Source organism: Protopterus annectens, chromosome 1.part0 (genome assembly GCF_019279795.1).
Source record: "Protopterus annectens isolate FY-2018-M chromosome 1.part0, PAN1.0, whole genome shotgun sequence".
Classification (NCBI taxonomy): domain Eukaryota; kingdom Metazoa; phylum Chordata; order Ceratodontiformes; family Protopteridae; genus Protopterus; species Protopterus annectens.
In genome coordinates, this window is record NC_056725.1 from 1,883,339,820 (window position 1) to 1,883,359,634 (window position 19,815).

The window sequence follows — 19,815 nt, forward strand, 5'->3', positions numbered from 1 at the left end:
TGGAGCAAGTGTTGTTGTGTTTAATGAAGTGAGTGGGAGAGGTGACTAGTTGTGAAAAGCTATGGTAGTTGATGCTAGAGCTAGGGGAGTTAGATGTAAGGGATAACCATTTGATGTTGACATCTCCTAACAGGATAGTTTCATTAGTAACATTGTGCATGAACCAGGAGAGTATGTATTCTAGTACTGGGATATTGTCGCCATGGGGAATATATAGCAACTAGAGTTACTGTTTTAAAATCATTTACTTTACAGTTCACTGTTAAAGAGTTCAGCTGGAATAAACTGAGGGGTGTGTTGTCTAAGGGATAAAGGTTGAGGTGTTGGGAGTAAATTAGAGTGACTCCATCACGTCGGAAGATGTTGTAGCCAAGGGTAGAAATTCTTTATTTAGGATGTGAAGTTTAAATATCTTCATAAAGACAGGAACCAGCATTTCATCCAACCTGCAATTAATATGAATATCCCAGTCCTTGTGGTAGAAATAACTAGTAGTGGTTGCTGATATGTATGTGGTATAAATCTTCTTCTGTATACCCTACAGCAAACTAAAGCATTCTCTGTCTATCTGTCATAGCTCAGTGTAACTTTAGTCAGTAATTTTGAACAAAATGCACTTGAACTTTCTGTATCATCCTGGAGTTTATTCATTTTAACAGCACAAGTACTGTAGTGCATATTGCTGCATTATAAATGTACAATACCTGAAGTACCATGATATACACGATCTTATGTAGAACTGGTGTATGAGCAGCATGGTTGTAATTAACTAAATCAGTGAGCTACCTGCATTTTATTTTGTGTGCTGGCTTCATATTTCTTAAACTGATCAAAAGCCACATGTTACATTTTATCATAAGTAAATAATTAAGATTTCACAACTACAGTGTTCTTGAATCTCTGTCTACAAAATATATTTGTCTGAAATTCAGAGGTTGTGGATCCAGGACTATAGCCTATTTTTGAGTCTGAGTAGCATTGCTGAGAAACCTGAAGAGGTAGCATATACCTTGTTTTTTCATGCTGCATGAAAAGAGCTATAAATGATGACATAGCTTTTCCGTTTCTAAAAGGTGAAAAAGTTAAATTTGCAGTATTAAACAAGGTCAAAGTTCATAGCTGCAGTACTGGGTGGTTTCATAAAGGACAGACAAATAATGGATAATTGGTGAAAGAATGCACATGTGTGGGCATGTAGTTTGACTTATTTTATTAGAAATAAAAAAAAAGTGTATATATAAGGGAATCTAATAAAAGAGATTTTGCTAAAAGATTATGGGAGAGATTGATGTACTATATGATACCCCTTTGTTTGATATTTTAATAAATGAAGATGCATCCAAAAAAGTATACATAGAGCAACCAGGCAAGGATGTCCATTGTCATCCGGAATCTTTAATATATTAGTAGAAATATTGGAAAAGGAAAAGAAGCTTCTTTTAGACAATTAGGAAACACGAGGTCAGGGGAAATTCACTTTTAATGTTTAATATATCATAATGTATGAAAATACAGAAGTCATTAACCCCCTTGTGAATATATTTAGGAGCTTTGAAGTACACTCTTGATAGAAATGCAACAATAATGAGTACTTATGAGGCTAGGGTCAAACAGGGGGCAGTGACCATGTGTACTCACCCATGAGCATATTATTTCAAACTATTGAGGCTTAAGAGTAGATCATACACTTCAGTCAATTCACACTGGATCAAAATGTTAAAAGAGAGAATACAGCACTTTGTTGAAGACAATACCAAAATTAAAAATATTACTTGTTAAGATCATTGGAATAAAAAGCGTGGTTCTCCCTGGGTGGTATGTCTTCACAAAATTGACATTTCCTAATTGAAATGTTAGAAGAAATTCAAGATATGATAGATAAGCCAGTATTAGGAAAATAAAGGAAGGCCAATTGTATAACAAAAAGCACACATGCTGGTAGGGTATAGAAAGAAGAGGGCCTACCTAATTTGCCATAATATAGACTAGTTTTCAACTAGTATTAACATTTGAGTTAGCCAGCACTATAAACAAGATTGGTGAAAATGTTTCTTAAAAGAAAAGTCCTGGCCAGAATGTCAGAAGTTTTGCTTCAAGATTTAAAGAAGACATTATTAAAAGTATAAAGCTTTAATGGGGAGTGTTTCTAGTTTCAGCCATCTCTATGGAAACATGCTGAAATTACAAATACTTTTAAAATTATAGGGGAATTACGGGGCATATAGGAATAGAATAACTAAATCAATAACTGCTTGATGAAGTTGGTTAACCAAGAATTAAAACACAGAGTGTTAAAGTATAGTTTGGTTTACTTATGTACATGTGTCATCCATATACTTTGATATACAAAAGAATGGCAAAGGTAAAGACTGGAAAAATGTCTGTTGTTTAGAAAAGACAGAGTTAGCACTCTTTGTTTGATGTTGTTTGATCTTTTGGTAAAGAAGGGAATAGCACATATAACATGGATGCAATTTATAATTAAAAATAAACAATATCTAAATCTACTGCCAGAACAATGGGAACCAGTCTGGGACATAGTTAGCCCTACATAAAATGTCAACATTGTAGGTTAATATGTAAACCCTACACCAATGTTTTTACTCTGGTAAGACTTTTTAAAAAATGTAATATGAGGGATTCATCAGGTTGGACGTGCAATGAATGGGAAGAAAATTATGTACACATGATTTTAGCAATGCCCTAGAGCTGTGTACTGATAGAACCTGACTAAGATACTATGAAGCCAAATATATATATATATATATATATATATATATATAACAAAATTGTCATTAATTTTGGAAAAATGTGTATTTTATATATGTTTTACAAAAAAAGTAATTTTCGAAGAAAAAACACACATATTGAATTAGTGTTAGCAAGTGTTTCAAAAAAGCATTATCCTAAGAAAATGGAAAACTAAAAGTTCAGTTCCAAATAAGAATACATTCAAAATTACTCTAGACTGTTAAAAAAAGGATTGCTGCTAGTTGAGTACTATGCTAGCTGCTTTTGGGGTTCACTTTATTTTTATCCAGTTTTCCCTTGGTAAGAATCAAACCCTTTGCCTTTTATCTGTGAGTTAAACACCTTAATCATTATGCCATCCGTCCCCCACATTGTATATTCAAATAAGGAAAAAAGAATGGAGAACTATCATGACAACAATGGGACTGTTTGGATTTTTGGTTTGACATTTGACAAAACTGAGAACATCCAAGAAAGGTTGTGGATCAGTGTGACTTTTACATTTCTCATCAAGAAGTATATAATAAAATAATAGAATTCTATGTAGAGTTTATACATTTTATAAATGATGCAAAGTACAGAAAGTTGTAGATAATCCATCTTAGCTTAAGTTTTTGTTTGTTTAACATTTTGTTTAACATGTGAACAATTTTATTACTTGTGCTAACAGTTTTTTTTTATTTAGCATCTTTTAATAAAAAATATTTAATTAAAAATAAAACAGCCATTTCAGAAGACTTATGATGCTAGAAGAAATTTGCTTAATTGGTGAATGTAGAGCATATAAAGATGGTTGATTTTTATTCATTGTACTACAAGTTGAAAAGCATTTGTGAATGCTTAGATGCTTGTTGTTTTATATGAATAAACTATTTTCTATGTGGTTCCTTGAGCCATTTTATATTTGTTTATTGTATTTTTTCCTCATGCTTGGCTCAGTTTTGCCTGCTGGAGGTTTCTGTTTTGTGGTTAAGTTATTTTTAACCTTCCTAAATGGCAGAATATAATGCAGTGTCTATAAAAAAAATATATTCAAACCACTAAGGATGAGTGATAATTCAAATCCATCAAACTTGCAAGTTGCTTGCTTATTCTGTTCATTAGAGGTAACTTTTGGGTCAGAACCTATTTATTACTGAATGTGTAAACAAAAGATACAATTGTGATAGCATCACCAGTCCTTACATCAATGGAAATATGACAAGACCAAATATAAGCAATGAGTAAATAGGTGGAATATCATATCTTTAGTGCTGGATTTAAAAGTAATGGTATTCAGATGTTTGTACATCTGTTAATAAAACACAGTAATTGCCCCAGAAAACAAAATGTTTTTAGAAATGTTAAGATCATCTTGCATTCTTTTTATGATGTGAGGATGTCTTCAATAGTAGGGAATACGATGCAGAGAACTACTGATCGAGGGTACTTGTGAACTCCAAACCATGTTAACAATCAATACAAGGACAATGGTCTCAAATTAAATGGGAAAACATAAAGCATAGTTCATTTTGGCAAAAAAACTTTTTCATATATCAAAGTGGTGTCACACCCTTCCAATCAGGCACAGTCATAAGGGATCTAGGCACTCTTATTGATAATTCTTTATCATTTGACCATAATGTCTCCAAAGCAGTTCAGAAAGCCTTCTATCTGGTTCATCTATTTTCCAAAGACATATAGGTTCATAGGTTCATAGGTTCATACTAGGCTATCTGCCTGAGGGCATTTACAAGCCTAGCCCATAGTTTTGTGGCTTACGCCACCCCTTTAGTATGGGGAACTATACCCATTATTTTGCTGTGCCTCTGTTGAGCAGTGACACTGAGGTAATCCCTGGGGTATATCTGCGATCTCCCATCCATTGGTCAAGATTTCTCTTGAACAAGGCCAGCGAGGTGCTCTGCCTCACATATACCGGGATTTTATTCCACAGCATAGGGAGTCTTTGGGTGATGAATCTATCCCTCCAGCACGCCCCTATTAATAGCCGTGTCGAGGTTTAAGTCTCCCGCCTTGTGGCTCTGACGGATCTAGATTTTTGAGGTGAAGCATATTCATCAAATCTGGGTTTGACATGGCCTTGTATGTTAGGCAAAGGTCACCTCTGAGCAAGCGTAAGTTTACTGAATAGAGCTGGAGTTCTTTCAGTCGGGCAGCATAGGACAGATGTTTGAGACCCTTTATCCTTTTGGTGAGGAACTTTGTGGCCTCTCCAGCTGCTGCAAGTGTCGGGTCAGATACATTCGAATGGGGCATTGTACTCAATCATTGGTCTGATGAGTGATGAGTATAGGGAGACTATGACCTCCCTTGATCTAGATGAGAATCCCTTCATGATAAGGTGGGCAATGTAGAAGGTCTTCCTAACTACTTTAGCTACATGGGTGTCGAATGACAGACTACTATCAACCTGGGTCCCCAGGTCCCTGATAACTTCTTCTGTACTCAGTGGATTGCCACCTATTTGGTAGCTAGGGGTAACCTTGTTTTTCCCGAAGGGTATGACTATGCATTTTTTGGCATTTAACTTTAGGCCATGGCTCTGGCACCAGTTATCCGTTTCTGTGATTCCGTTTATTAGATATAAAGAAGTCTTAATTTCTCTTTACTCAGCTATCATCAGACCTATTATTGAATATAATGCACCTTTTGGCAAGCATTTATCTAAACATATCATTCGACTTGAGAAATCGCAGACATTCATAATGAAAAAGATCAGAGACATCAAAAGTCTTAGTTATCAGGACAGACTGGCAGCTGTCTTACTTTATTTAATCTGCTATACACCCTCTTACTTCATTTAATCTGTTATACACTACTCCACGAAGATCTTCATCTAACCTTTTGAGCCTTGAAAGATCCAACCCTCTTTCACTTCCCATTCCTTCACAGAACAAATCATCCCTTAAATAACCATCTAAAGGAACTAAAATTTCATCAACAGGTAAATAATCCATGTTGGCATAGAAGATTTATACCCCAACATTTTTATCAACACTAGAACAGACTTCCACTACATGTTAATCAGAGTACCCCTCTTACCACCTTCAAGGTAAACCAAGATGGTTTGATGGACAGCTTAAATAGTCTATCTGGCCTTGCCCTCCTTGAGGGTGGATGAAACATATGAATAGGGTTTTTTGGCTAGGGTGTAATGGTCTGCTGACAGATTGCCTACTACTCACCTATAAATCTATGAACCTGGTTGTATTGACAAGCCTCTCAAAAAGATTGTTTTTGCCTTTGGCAGGCATCCAGTACTAGTCAATGAGGAAGGAATTGTTGAAAAAAGTTTGTATTTTCTGTTTTGGTAAATAGAGTGGTTGTTTTGTGATAGACAGGTTACCAGTTGTCTTCTCTTGGAAGAGTCAGTCTCCAATGTATTCCATGGGATATTTGAAACATAGCAGATGAGTGACTGGAAGAAAGTAGTTGCCAACATTTGAATAGGACTGCTCTGGAATAATTGTAAACATTGTTAGCTTGGAGTGAACATTTAAGTTACCAGCATCAGCTCTATTCTGATTTTTTGCTTTTTTCTGGCCTTTTAGCATTCTCAGTAAAAATGCTCATTGTTGGTCAGAGTGTTTATTGTGGAAGCTTGCATATTCTTTGTATCACAACATAAAGACTGTTTCATGTGTGTGGTGATAGTTCTTCTTGAGTAGATATTTTTAAAAAAGCTAAGACTGTTCTCTGTTGCATACCGCTTTCTCAGAGGTGATCTCTGTCTAACGTACAGAGCCATGTCCAACCCAGAATTGTTGAACATGCTCCATCTTAGCAAAACCAAATCTACTCGAGCTACATGCTCTAGGGATATAAACCTCAACACAACAATGAATAGAACATGCTGGAGGGATAGATTCCCTTCGCAGAGACTTCCCTTACTATGGAACAGGGTCTCGATCTACATAAGACAGAGCCCCTCACTATCGCTCTTCAAGAGGAACCTTGATGAGTGGATGGGTAACAGAAATTTCACACCGGGGATCACACCAACAGCACTACTAGGAGGGGCCAAAGGTACTAGCTGCTAGTACAAGGGTCTAGGGAACTACTAAAGGGGTGGTGAATACTGCACAATGTGGCTGGGCTAATATATGCATTCAGGCAGATAGCCCAGTACCAACCTATGAACCTATGAACTGCTACTTCATAAGTTGTTGTTCTCTAGTAAAAGTGGAATTAAAACAGCTCTTTGAAGAGGTTTGACATAATTTTCCCAATAGAGAAAATTCAGTGGAATGGCATATGTATGATTCCTAGATGTGCAACAATTTCATACATTTTTTAAAATTTTTGCATGAAAATGATCATGCAGGTATTTCTATATTCCCAGTAGGTTATGATATGTGTACTATAATTTTGGGCATAATTGCTGTATTTATGACTTAGAAGTCAGCCAATACAGAAAAATATTTTCTGGGAAGGTAAAAATTGCAGTATATATATATATATATATATATGGTTCCCTATGAAACCATCGAATTTACACTACATCGAAAATGAGAAGATCGGGACTTCTAAATTGAAATTGCAAACCATCGAAAACGGAAATCGTCGACTTCCAAAGCGTCGAAAATGAAGGTAGGTGAAGTGTGTGTTAGTGTCGGAGCTTGGGCTAGGGGTGGGTAAGTGAGTTAGGGTTAGGGTGCAGGTAGGTGAAGTGTGCGATAGTGTCGGATCTTGGGCTAGGGGTGGGTAAGTGAGTTAGGGTTAGGGTGCAGGTAGGTGAAGTGTGAGATAGTGTCGGAGCTTGGGCTAGGGGTGGGTAAGTGAGTTAGGGTTAGGGTGCAGGTAGGTGAAGTGTGCGATAGTGTCGGACCTTAGGGTTAGGGTTTGGGTCAGGGCTAGTGTGTATGCTATGTAGTGCAGTATAACTGTATTAATAACTTCTCTCCTGTATGTTCTGCACTTTCCATGTAGTCGATGTTTTAAATGTCGACGATTTCTGTTTTCGCTGTTATGTACTTTCGATGGTCTAGTCTCGATGTAGTCATTCTCGATGTAGTGTAAATTCGATGGTTTCATAGGGAACCATATATATATATATATATAAAATACAGTTGAAAATGTTTTTGAAAGAACTGCAGCCAATAATGTCTCAATGTCTTTATTATTAGGTAACCCTCTTTATGCACTTGGTAGAAGCAAGAGAAAATGCCACTTATATTTTAGCTTTCATAAGTAAGAGTAATACATTCTCATTTGATGAACCACTTGTAAAAAATATGTTATTGTTTAGTATTCAGTGTTATTTCTCATGTGATATTTTATGTAATTAAGAGTGGCTTTCTACCCATGTCATGGCTGAAGGTCAGTTTATTTACATTACTTCATAGGGAAGTGCTAGGCAATCAGTCTGCAGATCATTACAAGTCTAGCCAAAAACAAACATATTCAAAAGTTCCCTCATGCCTAAAGGAGAGTAAGGCAACATTGACTGTTGGAGAATTTGAGGGTGCCTATCGAATTATCTGGGTTTACCTTGAAGGATGCAAGGATACTATTCTGCTTGACTTATAGTGGAAATTTGTTCCAGAGCTGAGGGATATGTTGGATTATGAACTTACAATGTCAATGCAGCTTATTTATCCACTGATGAAAGTTTTATTCCTTTAACTGAGTATTTTTTAGTACCATTAATTCTGAGAAGAAATAGATCAAATAGGATTGGATCTTTCATAGGTAGAAAGGGAGGAGTCTGCAAGAGACTGAGTACATAGAAAGGGCTGCCAGTCTCTCCTGATAACAAAGATTTTTGAGGCCACTGATCTTTTTAGCTATGAATCACCAAGGTTTTTTATGCTGCATTATATATTTAAACAAATACATGTCAAAAGGTGCATTATTTTCAATAATGGGTATGATAAGATGTGAGTAAAGGGGACCTAAAACTTTTTTGGTTACAGTGGAGTTATCTTTGGAAATGAAATGAACCAGATAAAATGCTTTCCAAACTACTATGGAGACATGATGGTGAAATGATAAGGAATTTTTAACAAAAGTACCTAGATCCCTTACAGCAATTCCTGATTGTAGGGGTATACCACCTATTTTTTGTTTACCAAAATGAACTATGCTACCTTTTTCCATTTAATATGATATCAGTGTCCTTGCACCAATTACTAACATAGTTTAACCCATTTTAGAGCACTTTGAAGATTAAGTAGCAAAACTCAATTTACTGTCGACTGCAAACCTAGTTTTCTATAAGCCAGGACTGCTGGCCTGAAGGTTTGGGAAACAGATGCCAAACAGAAGAGGGCTCAAAAGTGAGTCCTGTAGTACACCACTAGCAATACTTTTGCTTTCAGACGTGGCACCTGCAACTCTAACTACATGGATTCTGTCAGACAACCAGTTATCTATCCACTGTATAATATAAGGATTTGCATTCAGATTTACAAGTCTACCAACAATGCCTGCATAGAGAAAAGTGTGAAAGGCCTTGACCAGGTCCATGCTGTTTGTACCAGATAACCACTATCCACGGCTTTGGTTACTTTTTCAAAGAAAGTAATGAGGCTAAGAAGGTAGGACCTTCTTTTGACAAAAACTGATGAGGGTCCAGGTTTAAGACATTTTCATTGTCCAGATTAATGAGGTCTCAGAGAATGTATTCCATAGCTTTGCATATGAGGATAGAGAAACTAATGAGTCTATAGATACCAGGGTCTGTGGTTGGGCCACCCTTGTGTATCAGCTTTACAATAGTTGCTTTCCAGGTTTCTGGAATATAACTGGTGGAGAGGAATAGATGTTAAGTTCATAGATTCATAGATTGCTACTATGGTTAACTGCTCTTGTGGGCCATTTTAAGCCTAGCCAATTAACCCATCTGAGAATCAAACTAGGCACCTTGTGTCTGTAAATTGATCACTTTAACCATTATACCAACCTCCCAACCCCTATTTAAAGATGTTAAGTAGGGGTTCAGAAAGGCCATAATTGGCACTGATAATCAGGCAACATGATAGGTTATTAAGGCTATGGGTGAAGCATTATAAGTTTTCTGGAGGGCTGAGACAACTTGTTTCATAGTAATTTAAGGGGGTGCCGGGGACTGTGAAACCTCTGGAATAGTTTTAATTGTGGGTAGAGTGAAATTTGCACTAAATAGGTTCTCTAGGACATTAACTATTTAATTTAGGTCAGAAAGTATAACATTATTGCGGATTATCTCCAAACACTGTTGGCTGTTACTTCTTAACTTCGTGATATAGTTAAAGAAAGATTTGTAGTTATATTTTACTATTTTTGAGCTTCCTAATAGTTTCCTTAATTCCTTTATTAGTTAGCTTACGTATGTTCTTAAGGTAAGTGGAATGAGATCTCTTGTTAGCATAAAGCAGGCAGTTCTTTCTATTATATCATTTACTTATATGGGTATTCCACCCCAGGAGATTATTTGGTGGAGTTAGGGACTGCTTTATCTAGTGGGGGTAGAAGTGAGAGGCATAGATTACAGGTATCATGGCAGCAGTCCTGTGAACACCGTGTCAGCATGGCTCTGATAAAAAAGGCAGGCACATGACAATTAAATCAATGCAAACACAGTCAACTAAGCTCCAAAATGACTTTAAATGTCAGCTTAATCACTCGCTAAACACATGGCTTCAAAAATGGTGCAAAAAAGAAAACAACACATAACTATGTAGAAACTTACCTCCGAAGTGAGGATGACTTCCCTAATGAAACTACGATGCAATTGTCTGCAAAATCAGGAAACAATCAAAGGGACTATCCGGATGGCAAATAAAACTGAAACCATAGACTTACAGATATATAAATCTAAATGTTCAGCTATATCCACTCCAGAAAAGGAAAATATTTCTAAATGACCGAGAACTACCAGACAACTGTAAGGGCAAAAGGGTATAAGTAAACTGAAAATGGAACATTTCTTGGACTTGAAAGACTTCAAAATGGCACTACAACCATTTCAAACAGTGATACAACAACTATCAGACCAACTGCAGACTTTTAGTAACACAATGAATTGTATAGCGGACAGACTGGAAAAAAACAGAAGATAAACACTACAAAATGAATAAAAATCAATCAGATGTTACAAACATCACAATCTAATACTAAAACTATTCATGAACTGCAATAAAACATCCTAGGCCTAGTGGCAAGAAGTAGAAGAAGCAACATTTGTGTACAAGAGGTACCCAAACAATACAGTCAAAACTAACTGAAGTTTTATACCAAATTATTGGCTGTTTCCTAGATAACCAGGCTGAGTCTAACCAGATCATTATTGAGGGAGCGCATCATGCACTAAGGAAAGTACTGTCACAAGATAAACCTCGACAGGTATACATGAGAGTCCTAAGTTATCAAGATGCCTTAAAAATTTTAACAGCTGCCAAAAAGAAAAAAAAAACACTAACATGGAATCGGAATAAAATTACTTTTGCCCAGGATTTACCATACCAAATTTAGCAGGATCGACAGAGACTGTCAACATTTTGCACATTTTTGATTGCGAGGGGGATCAAGTTCCAGATGAGATACAAGTTTATTTTGGTATTCCAGGAGAAGGAAAATAAATACTCTGTTGAGTCACCTAAATATGCAAAACAGGCCTTTTATAAATGCTTTTAACAAAACACCTATATGAAGACAGACTGCTGAACCATCATAAGAAGATTGGAAACCAAATACTACTGGACATACTGGTAATGGTGGAAACCACATTGTGTTAACTAAAGAACTGTGTTTTTGGGACAAAATATTATATGTAATGTGTTAAGTATTATGATTTTATCTGTGCTAATTTTACATTTTAATGACAGTGAGGTCACTGGGGTTCTTTTTATATTTCACAGTGTTTCTACAATGCACTTTCTCCCATTTTCCATAGGAGGTCCCTGTGTAAGTATACTCATGTACCGGAGTTATTTTTCTATGGGAAAGTAAGCATCAAGTTGGTCTTGAATGAAAATTGTCTGTTAACAGCATTATTTGATGACTGTATACTGAATGCCAGTGGATATTTTGGAAAAGCTGATTTCCAAGACTTGGCAACTAAATAATTATAAATGTGAGACAAATTAAGGGTATAAGTACGCATGTGTCTTGTACTGGAGTTTTGTTTGTGCTGACTTAACATCATTAATGGTTGGGAGGGAGGTCTCTTGGGTCTTGTTTGTACTTGATAAAGTTTATGCAGTGCACTTCCTGTCATTTTACCGTACTGAAATTCCTACAAGGTATTTTTGTGTCTTGGAGTCATTTTCTACAAGAATGAAAGCATTAAAGCTGGTCCTTGCTTTCAAATTCCATGTGGTTTTATCATCTATAACATACTGTTACTGATTTCATAATACAGATAAGAAAATCACCAGGTTAAATGTCATCTGTTCTTTTAAATTATTTGTTTACTTGTTTATAGTCAACCTGTTTGAATTTAAAAGATGATCAAAAAGTGTCCTTGCTGCCTTTTTTATATACTACAAATTTACTTTTTATAGTGGACTTGTTTTATTGTTGTGTTATTTTTGATCTACTTGAAAATGTTTTTTTATATTAGACTTCAGGGTAAACATGTTGAAAAATGAAGTACGTACATGGATGCAAAACTATAATATTATTTATTTCTATGGCTCTTTATGTACTGTTAGTTTATTCTCTTCCTGGCTCTTTTGGAGTTAGGCACAAGTTCATAGCAGGAAGAGTAGACTGCAATGTGTAATTTTTTTATATTTAAACTTATGTGATAAAATGGTTCTTATGTTCTCTTAAAACACTATTTCACTCTCTTTTTATATTTTCAATGGGAGTATTAATGTAGACAATTGATTCATGCAATATGAAAGGTATACAAATGAAAAGGAAAAGTGGCTTATTTTTTCACTTAGTATTTAATTCAAAGGCTGAAATAATATTTGTTCAAGAGACTCACATGATGTCAGGTCAATGGACTCAAGAGTTGGGTAAAAAATAGATAGGGGCTATAACTGAATCAGGTTCTAAACCAAGCAGCACATAAAACTTTAAAGGAGAATATATTTCAGTGTAACTCAGATGAAGAAGGAAGATGGTGTTATGTGGTTCTAAAGAACTAATTTCTTGATAAACCTGCACTATTACTGAACTTATATGCAGTCTGTACTAAACAATATGAGTTTATAATGTCAATTTATAACATTATAAGCAAACTCCCTAATTATTATTATATTTTGGGGGGAGATTGGAATGCAGTTGGTGATCTTATGTTTAACAGGACTAGTACAAATAAATCATACAACATGCATGCTTCAACAGCAATCTCTGACTTAAAAATAGATTTTAATTTATTTGACCCCTTCCACTTTCAGAAGAGAAATGAAGCATCTGAGAAATTTACTTTCTATTCACATTATTATAAAACTTGGGCTAGGATGGACTTCTTTTTTATCTCAGAAATATTTCTGAGATCTAACATTGACTTTTATATTAATCTAGGATTCTTTTCAGACCATTCTATAATTACACTTACTGTAAACTGGTCTAATACATCAAATCACATTAATAAAGCATCTTATTATAAATAAAAATCTATACATCAAAAGAAGTAACATTGAAGAGAAGAAATGGTGAACTTGAAGAGGAACTTTGCAGAAATTATAGCTTTAAAAGAAAAAAAAAAAGATCTCCAGAAAGAACTTTATCTACTTTATACCAAGCAAGTATATCATTCAAGGAAATTAAAATGTTAGCTAGGTACACTGAATTGGCACAAATTCCATCAAAAGTGCTAGAAAGAATGATAAATATTAACAAAGCCTATCCATTAATAACCAAAATCATATATCAGAATAAGACTTACAATTTAAACACTGAGATTATTCAAATCTTTGAACAAATCTATTCTCAAACATATGGAGAGCAACACTTATCATTTAGCTTGGAAGAAAAAGATCACTTTCTAAATCAGACAGTTTTTCCAAAACTCAACCAAAGTTAAAAGGACCTTCTTATAGCTCCTTTCACCTTGCAAGAAATATTAGCAATCTTAAGGCAGACAAAGTCCCTTTACCTGATGGCTATACAGCAGGTTTTTTAACTTTTAATCAAAAATTCTCAAAAACCCTACTGCGTCTATTCAATTGCATTAAAGAAAATGGCATAATGGACTATATTTAAATAACTGCATAACAATCTTTGTTCCAAACAAAAATACTGACACTAAGGAACTGTTAAACTATAGACCAATTTTCCTTATCAACATAGATATTAAAATATTTGCCTCATTATTGGTAAACAGACATCTCTATTAGCAAGCATAAGTTCACCCAACTGATCAGGCTTTCTTCAGGGTAGACAAGCCTGTGACCACACAAATACCCTGGACATCCTGATTTCACTATTTAGACAAAATAAAAACTCAATGTTTGCACGTGCTCCTGATGCTTCTAAAGCTTTTGATAGACTCAGCCTAGACTTTCTTTTTTTAATAATGCTGTATTTCAGTCTACCACAAACTTTTATTAACTCAATTAAAAATCTTTATGCAAAAAAAGGCCCCTGAGCCAGTGGTAAACATTACTCAAACCGCTGAATCACTTACAAATGCCTTCTACCAGCACCTACAGGACTGCATGGATCAGGCAATCCCAAACAAAACTAAGAATCTCTGTACCAAAGGCAAACATCCAGTCTGGTGGACCCCAGCCATAAACAAGCTCTACAACAAAAGGAGGAAGCTATTACAAGATAGAGCAAAATCCTTGAAAGGTAAGACACCTTTGATCATTATAAGTAAAAAACTAAGAGCTCTCATAAAATCATCCAAGGCAAATTTTGAGAGAAAAATCGCCAAGGACTCTAAAGACAATCATAAGGCCTTCTTTAGCTATGTTAGAAACCTAGGAGGAAACTCCCAGATATGCTCAGAATTAGTTCCAAATGATGTGAAAATTACTGAACCTACACACATTGCTAACATACTGGCTGACAGGTTCAGTGCAAACTTCTCCCCCCCCTCCCCCAAAAGGAGAGATATCTATTCCAGAGGATTGTAGCCCCCAAACATCTCCAACGCCCAGGTGAGAACTGCCCTCACTAAGGCAAAAAACACAGCATCCATGGGACCGGATGGTGTCCCCGGCTGTGTGCTTCATGAACTCAATGAGGAATTAAACCCACAGTTAGGACAGCTGTTTAATCTTAGCCTCACCTCAGGATACACTCAAGGAGTGGCGCACGGCACTGTGGTCCCACTTCATAAGGGCGGTGCCTCCACAGACCCTGGAAATTACCGCCCATTAGCTTGACAAGCCTTATCTGCAAAGCCATGGAGAGGATCATAATGGAACTCATAAATAAAGACATAGGGAACTTGCAGACTTTGGATCCAACCCAGTTTGGCTTTGTCAAAGGCAGATCCTGCCTCTTAAACTTGGTTGACTTTTGAGACAGTCACCAAGGCCATTGATGAGGAAAGGCAGTCCATACAGCCTACCTCGACCTGGCAAAGGCCTTCACACAATACCCCACTCAGGTATCATCGAAAAACTCATCAGCTTGAATGTAAACCCATACATCACAAGATGGGTTGCAAACTGGCTAAGTGACAGAACCCACAGGGTCAGAGTTGCTGGAGCCATGTCAGACTCAAAGCCTGTCACAAGTGGTGTCCCACAGGGCTCAGTCCTGGTCCACTCTTGTTTGGCATCTACTTTTCTGAAGTACAAGCAAACACAGGAGGGTTATGGCTGACAAAGTTTGCAGATGACTGCAAACTGGGCCATAGTCGAAAACACATCTGACACAGATATCCTCCAGAAGGGCCTCACAGAAACGGATAACTGGTGCCAGAGCCATGGCCTGAAGTTAAACGCCAAAAATGCATAGTCATACCCTTTGGGAAAAACAAGGTTACCCCTAGCTACCATATAGGTGGCAATCCACTGAGCACAGAAAAGTCATCAGGAATCTGGGGACCCAAGTTGACAGTAGCCTTCGCTTGACACTCATGTTGCTAAAGTAGTTAGGAAAACCTTCTATATCGCCCACCTGATCATGAAGGGATTCACATCTAGATCAAGGGAGGTCATCGTCCCCTGTACTCATCACTCATTAGACCTATGATTGAGTACAATGCCCTGCTCGAATGTATCTGACCAGACACCTGCTGCAGCTTGAATGGCCCCATAAGTTCCTCACCAAAAGTATAAAGGGTCTCATAAATATGTCTTATGCTGCCCGACTGAAAGAACTCCAGCTCTATTCAGTTTCATACCGCTTGCTCAGAGGTGACCTGTGCCTGACATATAAGGCCATGTCAAACCCAGATTTGATGAATATGCTTCACCTCAAAAATCTAGATCCCTCAGAACCACAAGGGCGGAGACTTAAACCTTGACACGGTTATAAATAGAATGTGCTGGAGGGACAGATTCATCACCCAGAGACTCCCTATGCTGTGGAACAAAATCCCGGTACATGTGAGGCAGAGCACCTCGCTGGCCTTGTTCAAGAGGAATCTTGACCAATGGATGGGAGATCGCAGATATACCCCAGGGATTACTTCAGTGTCACTGCTTGACAGAGGCACAGAAAAATGATAGGCATAGTTTTTATTCAAACTAAAGGGGTGGCGAAAGCCACATAACTATGGGCTAGGCTTATAAATGCCCTTGGGCAGATAGCCTAGTATGAACCTATGAACCTATGAACACAAACAAACATCTTTACATATAAATAAATAAAAAAATATTAATGGAACAAGACAATGATGCCCACTGTGCCCTTATTTATTTAATATACATATATATATATATATATATATATATATATATATATATATATATATATATATATATATATATATATATGTATATATATGGGTCTACCTGACAACACCGACATGCCAAAACACCAACAACAAAATAACCGACACGAACAAAATGACAAAAACAAGAAAGTTCAAACACATGAAACTTCACATGCCCGACAAACCAAAATTACGACAATGAACAAAACAAATACCTTTCCCAAAAAACATACACACAACACAAGCACACCAAAAACCTTACAAACCTACAACAAACCTAATATTCATAACTATCTATGCACTAACCTTAACCCAAACCCTAACCCTAAGGTCCGTCACTGTCGCACACTTACTTTACCTGCACCCTAACCCTAACTCACTTAATCCACCCCTAACCCTCAAGTCCATAACCATCGCACCCTTACCTTACCCGCACCCTAACCCTAACTCACTTAACCTGTCTCTAAACTTAAAGTCTCTCACTATCGCACACTTACCTTACCCGCACCCTACCCTAACGTTCATCACTATCACACACTTACCTTACCCACACCCTGACCCTAACATCTGTCCCTATCGCACACTTACCTTAACATGTCGGTGTTCTCAGCATCGGGATTCTCAACTGTCGGTCTTCTCCATTGTCGATCTTCTGGTGTCAGTGTTCTTGTCATCTGCGTTGTGCACTGTCAGCGTTTTGAGGTAGACCCATATCTATATATATATATATATATATATATATATATATATATATATATATATATATATATATATATATATATATATATATATATATGTATAGAGAGAGAGAGAGAGAGAGAGAGAACTGCTCTTCCTTCTTATAGTTCAAAGAAATTTTCATTACCTTCCTATAATAAGTAATATGAAGCTTATAGTAAAAGTCTTTGCTGATAATGTAAACCTTTATTTTACTTTACCCAATACTGATCTACCAAAAATTCAGCATTCTATTGAAGCATTTTCAAAATTTTCTAACTATAAACTTAACATTAATAAATCATCTCTTTTTCCTTTAAACCCAACCTATAACTTAATTAATTATTTTCCAGAGTCTGGGATTACATTAAATGACACTTTGAAATATTTGGGTATATCTTTTTGTCATGATCCAAAAAAGATTTATCAGACTAACATAACAAAACTTTGGAAAATGATTGAACAAGATATCCTTGGAATAAATTAAAGTTTTGTTTATTGTCAAAAATGGCCATTATTAAAATGAATATACTACCACAATTACTGTTTCAGTTTAATGTAAGTAATATAATAATACATAATAAAATTATTCAAAACCTTAAATCTAAATCTTTCTCAATTTCTGTGGGAGCCAAAATTGGTCTGTATTAGCAACCAAAAACTGACTTATCCCGAAAAGATTGGCAGCTTGTTTCTCCCAAATTTTAAACTCTATTATAATATAATAAATTCTAGCAGAATTATAGCAGTCTCTGATTATTGTCCAATAAAAACAGAATGGAGTCCTATTTGGGTAAAAATATAGTATAATCTAATAATCAGTTCCAAAATTAACCCTAAGGCCCTACGCTTCCTCAATAAAGAAAATATTAGTAATTGAATCAATAAATCTAACAAGGCTTTTTACCATTTTTCCAACCAAAATATCTCAATACATATCTTAAATAACTCTATGTTAAACTTGAACCATTAACCCTTATTTAAAGAAATGAAGATATTTGACATTTATTATTACAAAAACTTTCTATAAACAATCTCAGAATTGCCTTAAACCTTTGTAAAAGCTTTCTAGTTATACTAAGACAGATTAAAGAAATCACCTCAACCTTACTAGGAGACCCAGAGATAGATGTCGATAACATAACCTTCTGAATCCAGGACTGTGGTAAAGGTTCCTGTGTTGCCCATATCATTAGGTGGCTTCCTTGTTCACTGTGAGAGAGAGAACTCTGAGCAGCCTATCTGTCTCTGTAGGAGTGGTCCCAGCCCAGCAACTTGTAGCTCATTGGCCATTTTGGGTTAATTTCTATCCTTTTGATCTCCCTGGTATAAATACCTTTTAGTGCTGTTTTGTGCTTGTATACAGCTCAGCAAGCTCATCACAAGCGGCTGAGAGACAAAAGAGAGACTTTGGACTTGATTAAGTATTGTTTTTGCTTGTTGTTTCCCTGAAACGCTAATCCCACCTAAAACGCGACTTTTCAGTGCTTCTGTGGATCCCTAGTGATATCTGCATTGCTTACTGTACTTATTTCTTTGTTGCACTTGAAAAAAGTTACTGTTTGTCATTTTTGCATTTAAGTTACCTGTAACGCAGTCACAGGCTACACACTCAAGTGCGCTAGCCTCCTCTGTGTATTTAAAGTAATTTAAGCTCTGCATTTCTGTTGTTTCTGAAAAAAAACACAAAAAACTCCTTTTCCCACCTTTCTGAACTAGTCTAGTCCAGTTTTCAGGCTTGATGAATCCAGGACTGTGGTAAAGGTTCCTGTGTTGCCCATATCATACTTGGATAATTAGGTGGCTTCCTTGTTCACTGTGAGAGAGGGAACTCTGAGCAGCCTATCTGTCCCTGTAGGAGTGGTCCCAGCCCAGCAACTTGTAGCTCATTGGCCATTTTGGGCTAATTTCTATCCTTTTGATCTCCCTGGTATAAAAAACGCTTAGCGCGGTTTTGCTCTTGTATACAGCTCAGCAAGCTCCTCGTGGTGCTCTGCAGAGTCCTACAAGTGGCTGAGAGACAAAAGAGAGACTTTGGACTTGATTAAGTATTGTTTTTGCTTGCTGTTTCCCTGGGATGCTAATTCCGCCTAAAACGCGGCTTTTCAGTGATTCTGTGGATCCCTAGTGATATCTGCATTGTTTACTGTACTTATTTCTTTGTTGCATTTGAAAAAAGTTACTGTTTGCCGTTTTTGCTTTTAAGTTACCTGTAACACAGTCGCAGGCTACACACTCAAGTGTGCTAGCCTCCTCTGTGTATTTAAAGTAATTTAAGCTCTGCATTTCTTTTGTTTCTGAAAAAAAAAAAAAAACTCCTTGTTTTCCTGCTTTTCTGAACTAGTCTAGTCCAGTTTTCAGGCTTTGCTGAATCCAGGACTGTGGTAAAGGTTCCTGTGTTGCCCATATCATACTTGGATAATTAGGTGGCTTCCTTGTTCACTGTGAGAGAGGAAATTCTGAGCAGCCTATCTGTCCCTGTAGGACTGGTCCCAGCCCAGCAATTTGTAGCGCATTGGCCATTTTGGGCTAATTTCTATCCTTTTGATCTCCCTGGTATAAAAACCGCATAG